Below are 11,754 nucleotides of genomic sequence, written 5' to 3'. Positions count from 1 at the left end.
GATCACTGCACCTGTACATAGCTCATCGGTAAATAGCTCATCCAATCTAACTCCTCCCCATACTGTGTTTATTTATTTATTTATCTTGCTCCTTTGCACCCCAGTATCTCAACTTGCACATTCATCTTTTGCACATCCTGAAATTCCAGTATTTAATTGCTATATTGTAATTAATTTGCCACCATAGCCTATTTATTGCCTTACCTTTCTTATCCTACCTCATTTGCACACAATGTATATAGATTTTTCAACTGTATTATTGATTGTATGTTTGTTTATTCCATGTGTAACTCTGTGTTGATGTATGTGCCAAACTGCTTTGCTTTATCTTGGCCAGATCGCAGTTGTAAATGAGAACTTGTTCTCAACTAGCCTAGCTGGTTAAATAAAGGGGAAATAAAAGTATATACAGTGGGGAGAACAAGTATTTGATACACCACCGATTTTGCAGGTTTTCCTACTTCCAAACATGTAGAGGTCTGTCATTTTTATCATAGATACACTTCAACTGTGAGAGACGGAATCTAAAACAAAAATCCAGAAAATCACATTGTATGATTTTTAAGTAATTAATTTGCATTTTATTGCATGACATACTGTAAGTATTTGATCACCTACCAACCAGTAAGAATTCTGGCTCTCACAGACCGGTTAGTTTTTCTAAGAAGCCCTCCTGTTCTCCACTCATTACCTGTATTAACTGCACCTGTTTGAACTTGTTAACTGTATAAAAGACACCTGTCCACACACTCAATCAAACAGACTCCAACCTCTCCACAATGGCCAAGACCAGAGAGCTGTGTAAGGACATCAGGGTAAAATTGTAGACCTGCACAAGGCTGGGATGGGCTACAGGACAATAGGCAAGCAGCTTGGTGAGAAGCGAACAATTGTTGGCGTAATTATTAGAAAATGGAAGAAGTTCAAGATGACGGTCAATCACCCTCTGTCTGGGGCTCCATGCAAGATCTCACCTCGTGGGGCATCAATGATCACGAGGAAGGTGAGGGATTAGCCCAGAACTACACGGCAGGACCTGGTCAATGACCTGAAGAGAGCTGGGACCACAGTCTCAAAGAAAACCATTAGTAACACACTATGCCGTCATGGATAAAAATCCTGCAGCGCACGCAAGGTCCCCCTGCTCAAGCCAGCACATGTCCAGGCCCGTCTGAAGTTTGCCAATGACCATCTGGATGATCCAGAGGTGGAATGGGAGAAGGTCATGTGGTCTGATGAGACAAAAATAGAGCTTTTTGGTCTAAACTCCACTCGCCATGTTTGGAGGAAGAAGAAGGATGAGTACAACCCCAAGAACACCATCCCAACCGTGAAGCATGGAGGTGGAAACATAATTCTTTGGGGATGTTTTTCTGCAAAGGGGACAGGACGAATGCACCATATTGAGGAGAGGATGGATGGGGCCATGTATAGCGAGATCTTGACCAACAACCTCCTTGCCTCAGTAAGAGCATTGAAGATGGGTCGTGGCTTGGGTCTTCCAGCATGACAATGACCTGAAACACACAGCCAGGGCAACTAAGGAGTGGCTCCGTAAGAACCCTCTCAAGGTCCTGGAATGGCCTAGCCAGTCTCCAGACCTGAACCCAATAGAAAATCTTTGGAGGGAGCTGAAAGTCCGTATTGCCCAGCGACAGCCCCAAAACCTGAAGGATCTGGAGAAGGTCTGTATGGAGGAGTGGGCCAAAAAACCTGCTGCAGTGTGTGCACACCTGGTCAAGAACTACAGGAAATGTATGATCTCTGTAATTGCAAACAAAGGATTCTGTACCAAATATTAAGTTCTGCTTTTCTGATGTATCAAATATTTATGTCATGCAATAAAATGCAAATTCATTACTTAAAAATCATACAATGTGATTTTCTAATTTTTTTTCCTGAAGTGTACCTATGATAAAAACTACAGACCTCTACATGCTTTGTAAGTAGGAAAACCTGCAAAATCGGCAGTGTATCAAATACTTGTTCTCCCCACTGTATATATGGGGCCAGAATGAATCCATTGTTGAATGCTTGACTTTAGGGCATGCTGAAGCTCAGCTATTGTTGTAGCTGGACTCACACCGGTAGATTTCTCTCAATGACAGTTTTTCTCAATTGCTAAAACACTAAAACCCATTGGCTGAACAACGTTCTCAGTTGCCTGGACTCATTTAGCTAATTATGCAGTCTGTTGTCAACACCTTAAACCATTTCACATGGTAAAACACAATTTGCAGATATCACTTAGACTTTTCAGCAAAACTCTAAACACATTCCCATTCTCAAAACACATTCTGCACTCTAATGCATATGTCATCCATACTGGTAAACACAAGTGGCAACAATCAAATACAAATAGAGACCATATGTCATTGATTGAACACAACCACTCAAAATTGATTTAACCTGTTTCAAATGGTGCGACACAACCAATATAAGCCAGTTCAGAGAGCAAACAGGTTGTTGAAGGTGGGAAGGAGAAAGTCTGAGAATGGATAGAAGAAACAATGTGAGAGGACGAGGACGAGTGCGTATGCAAGGTGGGCGACGAGGAGGAAGAGGAGGAGGAGGGCAAGAAAGAGGAAGAGGAGGACGAAGAGGAAGACAAAGAGTGGAAATATCTGATGAAATTTGAGCAACAGTTATAGACCATGTTCTTGTCCATGGACTGACAATGAGGGAAGCAGGACTTAGAGTGCAACCCAATTTGAGCTGATTTTCTGTGTCCACCATAGTAAGGACATTCAGAGAAGAGAACAGGTACAGTATACTACTGTATTTTTGTAATTGCAAATTTACTGTACTACACTATATGCAGCTGTTTCAATAGACATTTGTAAAGTTAATCACTGTATGTATTGTACTGCATGAATATGTTTTGTAACTGCACAACTACTTTTTGTAGAATTGCAAGGCTGCCACATGCAGGTGGAAGGACAGCTATATTCACTCGGGAGCAAGAGGCCGTTATAGTTGGCATGGTCCTTCAAGATAATGCAATACGACTCAGAGAAATCCAGGAACGAGTGATACAAGACAACACACACTTCCAGGGAATCGACAGTGTGAGCATTTCCACAATTGGCCGTGTCCTCCATCGTAACAGGATGCGAATGAAACAAGCATACAGAGTCAAATCAAATCAAATCGAATTTTATTTGTCACATACACATGGTTAGCAGATGTTAATGCGAGCGTAGCGAAATGCTTGTGCTTCTAGTTCCGACAATGCAGTAATAACCAACAAGTAATCTAACTAACAATTCCAAAACTACTGTCTTATACACAGTGTAAGGGGATAAAGAATATGTACATAAAGATCTATGAATGAGTGATGGTACAGAGCAGCATAGGCAAGATACAGTAGATGGTATCGAGTACAGTATATACATATGAGATGAGTATGTAAACAAAGTGGCATAGTTAAAGTGGCTAGTGATACATGTATTACATAAGGATGCAGTAGATGATATAGAGTACAGTATATACATATGCATATGAGATGAATAATGTAGGGTATGTAACATTATATTAGGTAGCATTGTTTAAAGTGGCTAGTGATATATTTACATAATTTCCCATCAATTCCCATTATTAAAGTGGCTGGAGTTGAGTCAGTGTGTTGGGAGCAGCCACTCAATGTTAGTGGTGGCTGTTTAACAGTCTGATGGCCTTGAGATAGAAGCTGTTTTTCAGTCTCTCGGTCCCAGCTTTGATGCACCTGTACTGACCTCGCCTTCTGGATGATAGCGGGGTGAACAGGCAGTGGCTCGGGTGGTTGTTGTCCTTGATGATCTTTACGGCCTTCCTGTAACATCGGGTGGTGTAGGTGTCCTGGAGGGCAGGTAGTTTGCCCCCGGTGATGCGTTGAGCAGACCTCACTACCCTCTGGAGAGCCTTACGGTTGTGGGCGGAGCAGTTGCCGTACCAGGCGGTGATACAGCCCGCCAGGATGCTCTCGATTGTGCATCTGTAGAAGTTTGTGAGTGCTTTTGATGACAAGCCGAATTTCTTCAGCCTCCTGAGGTTGAAGAGGCGCTGCTGCGCCTTCTTCACGATGCTGTCTGTGTGAGTGGACCAATTTGTCTGTGATGTGTATGCCGAGGAACTTAAAACTTGCTACCCTCTCCACTACTGTTCCATCGATGTGGATAGGGGGGTGTTCCCTCTGCTGTTTCCCGAAGTCCACAATCATCTCCTTAGTTTTGTTGACGTTGAGTGTGAGGTTATTTTCCTGACACCACACTCTGAGGGCCCTCACCTCCTCCCTGTAGGCCGTCTCGTCGTTGTTGGTAATCAAGCCTACCACTGTTGTGTCATCCGCAAACTTGATGATTGAGTTGGAGGCGTGCGTGGCCACGCAGTCGTGGGTGAACAGGGAGTACAGGAGAGGGCTCAGAACGCACCCTTGTGGGGCCCCAGTGTTGAGGATCAGCGGGGTGGAGATGTTGTTGCCTACCCTCACCACCTGGGGAGTAGAGTACCTTTTGAGCGCAACTCACCAAGGTTGAAAGAACTGCGAGCTCAGTATGTGCAAATAAGTGTACATTCAGAAACATTTACTGTAATCCAGATTGTCTACAGTACTAATACATACTATGTGAATGACATTACTCTTCAGTACATACACTGTATGTGAATCAGAAGCCTAATTGTACTCTACAGTATAGCACTGTCTCTGTACGACTTACAAAATCCTACATACAGTATATTGTATTTCTACACAGACAATATTTGACTTGGAATCCTTGGACAGACCCCATGAGTTCATCTTTGTCGATGAAGCAGGCTTCAATCTAACAAAGAGGAGAAGGAGAGGCTGTGATTGGACAGCGGGCCATTGTTGAAGTCCCTGGTCAACGAGGTGGCAATGTCACAATCTGTGCTGCTATCAGCAACCATGGTGTTCTACATCACCATGTTACACTCGGGCCATATAACACCCAGCACCTTCTAAGATTTATTGCCAATCTAAGAGATATTTTATTTGAGCAGCAGGTTCAAGAGCAGCAGGGTCAAGAGCTAAATAAGAATCCAATTCCCACCTATGTGATAATGTGGGACAATGTCAGTTTCCACCGAGCTGCTCAGGTAAGGGAACGGTTTAAAATCAATGGGCAGTTTATGAACTTGTCCCTCCATACTCGCCTTTCCTGAATCCGATTGAGGAGTTTCTCTCCTCTTGGAGATGGAAAGTGTATGATAGACAACCCTACACCAGAGTAATCTGCTGCAAGCCATGGATTTAGCCAGTGGTGATATAGGTGAGGAATCATGTCAGGGCTGGATACGGCACACGAGGCTTCTTCCCCCGTTGCCTCAGGAGGGACAATATAGCTTGTGATGTCAACGAAGTGCTCTGGCCTGACCCAGCCCAAAGACAAGAAGAAGCACATTGATCACATGTTTACTCCTTTGATTTTTGTCCCTTTTAGTATTGTATACTGTAGTACAGTGCATTGTAGGCTGTATACTGTACAATGGACAAATTGTATGGCCCTGAACATTGTGCTTTCCATTTATTAACAGTACTGACTGCTCAATAGATTTGGACTGGTTGCAGGTTCATATCAACAAAGAACAAGAATGACAGTATCACAGAGACAAAGGACAAGTTTGTGAGATGCAGGGTACAGTACTGTAAAAATAGGGGTACAAGGAGGAGGAAGAACAAAATTGCAAAGAGCAAAGCAGAGTAGTAATTTCTGATAAATTTTGAGCTACTATGATAGAACATGTTTTCGTCCATCAAAAGACAATGACGGAAAAATACCAAAGAAAATTAGATTAAAAATGTACTTCTCCCTGAGAATTGTATTTTTGAACAATGTGTTTTCTATTTTTTGGTGTATTGTTTACTGACTGCTTGAGAATGTATATCATTTTGATCACGGTTTATGATTTGAGAGCAGTGTTTGATTTTGAACACAGGTAAAACTGTTTTGGGGCGAATGTTTCATTTTGCGAGAGGAGTCAGAGGTTATGTAAATAGTGCTTGAAGATGAGGTTTTGTGTTTAATGTTTTCAGGAAATGGAGCAAGGTTTCCGAAATTGTGTTTTAGCAATTGAGAAAAACTGTAATAATGGAAACAGAGAGAGAGAGAAAGTGTAATAGCTCTTCGTTTTAAGTTAAAGTATCAACGTCACAAAGTGCTTATTGTGGGCTTGTGTCCGAGGCACGGAGCTCAAATATTCTTAAGGTATCTTGTATCTTCCAACTAGTTAATAGTAATCATATAATTAGACCAATTTTGCTGGAGAGAGAGAGAGAGAGAGAGAGAGAGAGAGAGAGAGAGAGAGAGAGAGAGAGAGAGAGAGAGAGAGAGAGAGAGAGAGAGAGAGAGAGAGAGAGAGATATCTCGATCTCTGCAGGGGGCACTCTGAGCTCCCAGTCTTGTTAAAAATATTAAAGATTTAGCACAACTAAAGCATTCCCTTCTGTTCTATCACAAAACCTGCCAAACATAATATACAGCTGCATTGGAAAGGGCTTTTTCCTCAAACCAAATGATGAATCTCCAAAGTGCTATCCCCTCACTGATCAAGTAAATGACTTAGCTTGTACTGTATATGAGTGATTGTCCCTCTTTTGTCAAAGTAGCTGAATGAACAAATCATTTGGGCTGTTTTCTAAGACCTTTTTCAAAGTAGATGTTTAGTCCAGAACATCCGGTCCTGAATGTAGCAGTGAAGAAACTTCATCTGGACACAGTGAAACATGCTGCACTTGCTTGGTATGCAAGCCATCCTCATGGTTCTACAGCTCAGTGATGCTGCGCTTGCTTGGTATGCAAGCCATCCTAATGGTTCTACAGCTCAGTGATGCTGCGTTGTGAGAGCCTTTTTACAACACTGTCATAAATATCACATTAGATAAGCAATAGATTAAGATAAGTGATAAGTGATAGGGAAAGAGGTTTGCTTAATAAACATTCTGCTCTAACCCACATAGAGCATTAGGGTAGCAGTAAATCATATGCCCGACAGAGAGATATGCTATCTCCTTCAGTGTTCTTTCTCGAGACAGCATGTCCAACCAACACTGACCATTAAAGGGCTCTGTGTGGCTAATTTACAACACTCACTGGTTGAACTGAACCGTTTCTTAACATCAAGATACGGTGATGTACAAATAGTTCTGCTGTTTGTTTTGTTTACTTCCCAGCACACTCAAATACTTTGAACATGGTTGTAACTCTTAGTATGTCTCGCTATTTTACAGGGGAACAGAAATGGGGAAAAAGAAACACACAAAGAAAATATATTTCATTGAAGTGCAACGCCAAAGAGAAGAAGGCTTTACATCCATCTGGTCCAGATGGAACCTGTCAGAGCAGTGCACTCCGGCCGTTGAGCTCTCTCTGTGTGTGTGTGTGTGTGTGTGTGTGTGTGTGTGTGTGTGTGTGTGTGTGTGTGTGTGTGCGTGCATGCGTGCGTGCGCACGTTGCTTGCGTGTGCATGCGTGTGTGTGTGTGCATGCGTGCGTATGTGTGCGTGGAAATTGATTGACAGGGTTTGGCAGAACCTGGTCCCACTTATAATGCTTTCAGTTTACCATGACCTGGGTCAACCAATGACCAAGCTCCTTATTCTAATGATAGGTGTCAAAGGTCATCCAATCAGAATGAGCCATTTGTCACATTTATATTACACATGTAGCTTAAAGCTTTGATGTCCCATTTTGTAAAAGTGATGTGGTCCCAAAGACATCAATACTGACCTCATCTTTGACCTTTAGGGGGTTATTTTGGAGCCTTGTCAGACTTGCTCCAGTTGTTTTGGTCCATGCTAAGTGATAACAACCAATCATAGCATATTATACCTATGCTTTTCTCTAAAGGCCTTTTGAAGCCCTATACTGTTCAAGGACAGATTGGATAGCTTGCTAACTCTGAAACTTCAATCAACCAGAGGCATTTGACTGATCCAATAACATAGTTGAGCTATGGCCCTTTTTCAGTGTGTGTATATACAGTGCCTTCAGAAAGTATTCATACCATAAATGTATTGAAAATGAAGTACAGAAATATCTAATTTACATACGTATTCACACCCCTGAGTGAGTACTTTGTATAAACAGGAGGGAGGGAGGGAGGGAGGGACATTAATTGCAGGCCAATCCATGATTTTTCATGAGATTTCATAAATGTTCAAAATCCATTATGTGGCTGGGCTGCGGCAATTTAACTAAAACAAAACATTTACATTTACTCAATGACTCACTTTGTTAACATCTATGATACAGTATTAAAGACTTTCTCTGGAGCAGTCCCAGTGGAAATGGAAGCAGGGGTGAAACTCGCGGCAAAAATCGTCAACATTCTCGGGATTACTAAGAATGTCCACCTCTCCCTCTCTCTCTCTCTCTCTCTCTCTCTCTATGTCTCTGTCTCTCTCTCTTCATGTCTCTCTCGCTCTCTCTCTCGCGCTCCCTCTCTCTCTCTCTTTCTCTCTCTCTCGCCATCTCAATTCAATTCAATGACTAAGATATGGTCTCTCGCTCTCTTTCTCTCTCTCTCTCTCGCTCCCTCCCTCTCTCTCTCTCTCTCTCTCTCTCTCTCTCTCTCTATGCCTCTGTCTCTCTCTCTATATGTCTCCCTCTCTCTCTCTCTCTCTCTCTCTCTCTCTCTCTCTATGTCTCTGTCTCTCTCTCTATATGTCTCTCTCTCTCTTTCTCTCTCTCTCTTGCTCCCTCTCTCTCTTTCTCTCTTTCTCTCTCTCCCGCCATCTCAATTCAATTCAATGACTAAGATATGGTCTCTCTCTCTCTCTCTTTCTCTCTCTCTCTCTTGGTGGGGGTTTCTTGTTTAAGCCAATAGGCAAAGAGTAATGCTAATGCCATTTCGGTGTGGCTCGAGTTGAGCCCATTATTACGAACGGGGCGCTAGTGAATTTATAAGGAGATGCTGTGACAGTCATAGATGAACTTTTACAAAGTAGGCTCCCTAGTTCACTCGTTTTGCCTACAACATGCAGTCGCCGACATTTGGACGAATCTAACCGCGCGATTCGGGACAAGTCTGCGGGACAACGGTGCGCTTTCTGGACATTTCATTTCATGCCAATGCGACGTAACTTGAATCGTTTCTACACGTCAAGGAATATTAGTTCTGGATTCTTTGTTTACCAGGACTGAACTCTTTGGGGGTAAGGATACCATTTATGTTGCGTCCTTGTATCAGTGTATCAAATATCAAATGATGTTGCATAATGGAAACATGTTTATATTGCAATTTCCTTGAACTTTTATGAGCCTGAATTGAGCTGCCCAGTGAAGTGTGTTTTATTTTCTGAAAGTATTTATCATGAGCAAGCTATTTTAAAAGTGAATTAGTCACTTTATTAGGCTACTATTCACAATAAGCTTTGTGCTATTTGTTCATCTAGAGAAGTATATTTTCGATCAGTCTCTTTCATATTTAAATGCCCTGCTGTTGACTCAGAAAACGTGTTGGCTTTTTTTTTAGCAAAGGTCTGAGAGGGCTTTCTATGATACATACAGACCGTTATGTATGATCTGTAAATGATTATGAACGCTTTCAGAAATGAAATAGCCTTGCCTACAAGGGAAATTAACCAAGTCTAGCTAGCCTGACCTTCCGATAAGATCACAAATAGTCTACTTCCCTTGTCGGTTGTGGTCTTGTGAAAAACCCTACCGTCAATACTTGAAGCAATGTGGTCTAAAATATAGCGGGTGTCGAACTTCGAAGTGTGGAGGCTCCCTGGGTTCCAGATGTATGTTCTCAGCTGTTGCCTGTCACTTTGGTGACAACTGGTCGGCGCAGAGAACTGTGACTGGCCGCTGCTGCTGCGCTGTCTGTCAGTCTCTCCCTGCGCGGTCCCATCCCCAACTGCGGGAGAGCTGCCTTGCGCTCTGCTCAACGGGTGAATGGCGAGCCGCCTGGCGCTCTGCTCAATGGGTGAAGGGAGAGCCGCCTGGCGCTCTGCTCAACGGGTGAAGGGAGAGCCGCCTGGCGCTCTGCTCAACGGGTGAATGGCGAGCCGCCTGGCGCTCTGCTTAACGGGTGAAGGGCGAGCCGCCTGGCGCTCTGCTCAACGGGTGAAGGGCGAACCGCCTGGCGCTCTGCTCAACGGGTGAAGGGAGAGTGTGTTGACTCTCTCTCCACAGTGTCACCTTTCAGTCCTTTTCTGTCGTCTTGTGTGTTTAAGATTATTGATGGATATATTGTTAACGGACCTCTCTCGGTGAAACTAAGCACCTGTGCTCACTGCTCATGCAGTTCAAACGACTGCTTCATAATCACACACCTTTTTGAAGAGATCCTCAAAATTATTATAATCCCATTGGGGAATGGTGACACACACACACACACACACGCACACACACTCATCTCAATATTTTAGGATAGCCAAAGGCACCAACACATGGCAGTGGATGTTATATTTACTAAAGTTCTCCTCAAATAGTATTTGCTCCCAACATGGTACAGTCAACATCAGCATAAGCATGTCTGCATGCTCTCTCTATGGAGGCTTGTATTGTAGTGTGGCTCTGTGGTATGCTTTAGGCTAAGTATCAGTCCGATGGAGGGAGAGCAGGACAACCCTCACACACACACACACACACACACACACACACACACACACACACACACACACACACACACACACACACACACACACACACACACACACACACACACACACACACACATGCACAACACACACATACACTTACACAGACAGGCTGGCTTGTAATCTGTCACTGTGGCCACAGCTGGGGGGCTGTATGGGAGAAAGAAAAGCATATCTCTTTAACTCTCTAACTCTCTCTAACTCTCTCTCTCTCTAACTCTCTAACTCTCTCTCTCTCTAACTCTCTCTCTCTTTAACTCTCTCTAACTCTCTCTCTCTCTCTAACTCTCTCTCTCTAACTCTCTCTCTTTAACTCTCTCTCTATAACTCTCCCTCTCTCTCTCTAACTCTCTCTCTCTAACTCTCTCTTTAACTCTCTCTCTCTAACTCTCTCTCTCTCTCTCTCTCTCTCTCTCTCTCTCTCTCTCTCTCTCTCTCTCTAACTCTCTCTCTCTCTCTCTCCAACTCTCTCTCTCTCTCCTGATCCCAGCACAGCCCTGTTTAAAGCCTGTCGTCTCAGAGAGGGGAGAACAGACTTATCCGTTCTCACACTTCAGAGTGGTCTCCTACAGTGTCATGCATGAGAGGTTTTAACTGTCACTTGGTCAGGCAGTGATTATGTACAATACATTTGGGGGTTGAGTTAGTCTGACCCCGTTCATTTGGGGGTTGAGTTAGTGTGACACCGTTCATTTGAGGGTTATTATTGAATCTGAGAGCAGAAACATTTGTGTTTGAAACACTATGGCATGCTGTGTGTGTGTGTGTACGTGTCCTGTGTCCAAGTGTGTGTTCATCTGTGTGTGTGTGTGTGTGTTTCTTTGGGAAATAGGGAAAGGGGAAGCTCTCAGAGTATAAATCAAGGTATGGGTGTCACCTAGTGGTTAGAACAGTCACTCACTGCTTTGGTTGGCAGTTTTTGGGTCAGCTCATTAATGACATTTCATTATGACATAACTATCTAAAGTGAAATCATATCTAGGTGATTTATTGCATCTCTTCACAAGGTAATGATACTTGATGATACTCCAAAAGGGATAATGTTTGTTTGCTCAATAACTTTTTTATTTATTTAACTAGGCAAGTCAGATAACATGCTGACCAGAACGGACATGTCGCGCGCGCCAACGAGCGTCTGCGATGCCAAGGGCT

General features: G+C 43.2%; 1 protein-coding gene across 1 annotated transcript in view; it reads left to right on the top strand.

Annotated features, from left to right (window-relative positions):
• Nucleotides 1–8,886: 8,886 nt before the first annotated feature.
• Nucleotides 8,887–11,754, top strand: part of LOC115125653 (prickle-like protein 1) — a 106,702-nt gene continuing 103,834 nt past the window's right edge. The window contains exon 1 of the mRNA XM_065022345.1: nucleotides 8,887–9,150. The gene's annotated coding sequence lies outside the window, so the exon portion shown is untranslated. The remainder of the gene's footprint in view (nucleotides 9,151–11,754) is intronic.

Source organism: Oncorhynchus nerka, linkage group LG9a (assembly GCF_034236695.1).
Source record: "Oncorhynchus nerka isolate Pitt River linkage group LG9a, Oner_Uvic_2.0, whole genome shotgun sequence".
Lineage (NCBI taxonomy): Eukaryota > Metazoa > Chordata > Actinopteri > Salmoniformes > Salmonidae > Oncorhynchus > Oncorhynchus nerka.
This window is presented reverse-complemented; position numbering and strand designations above follow the sequence as displayed.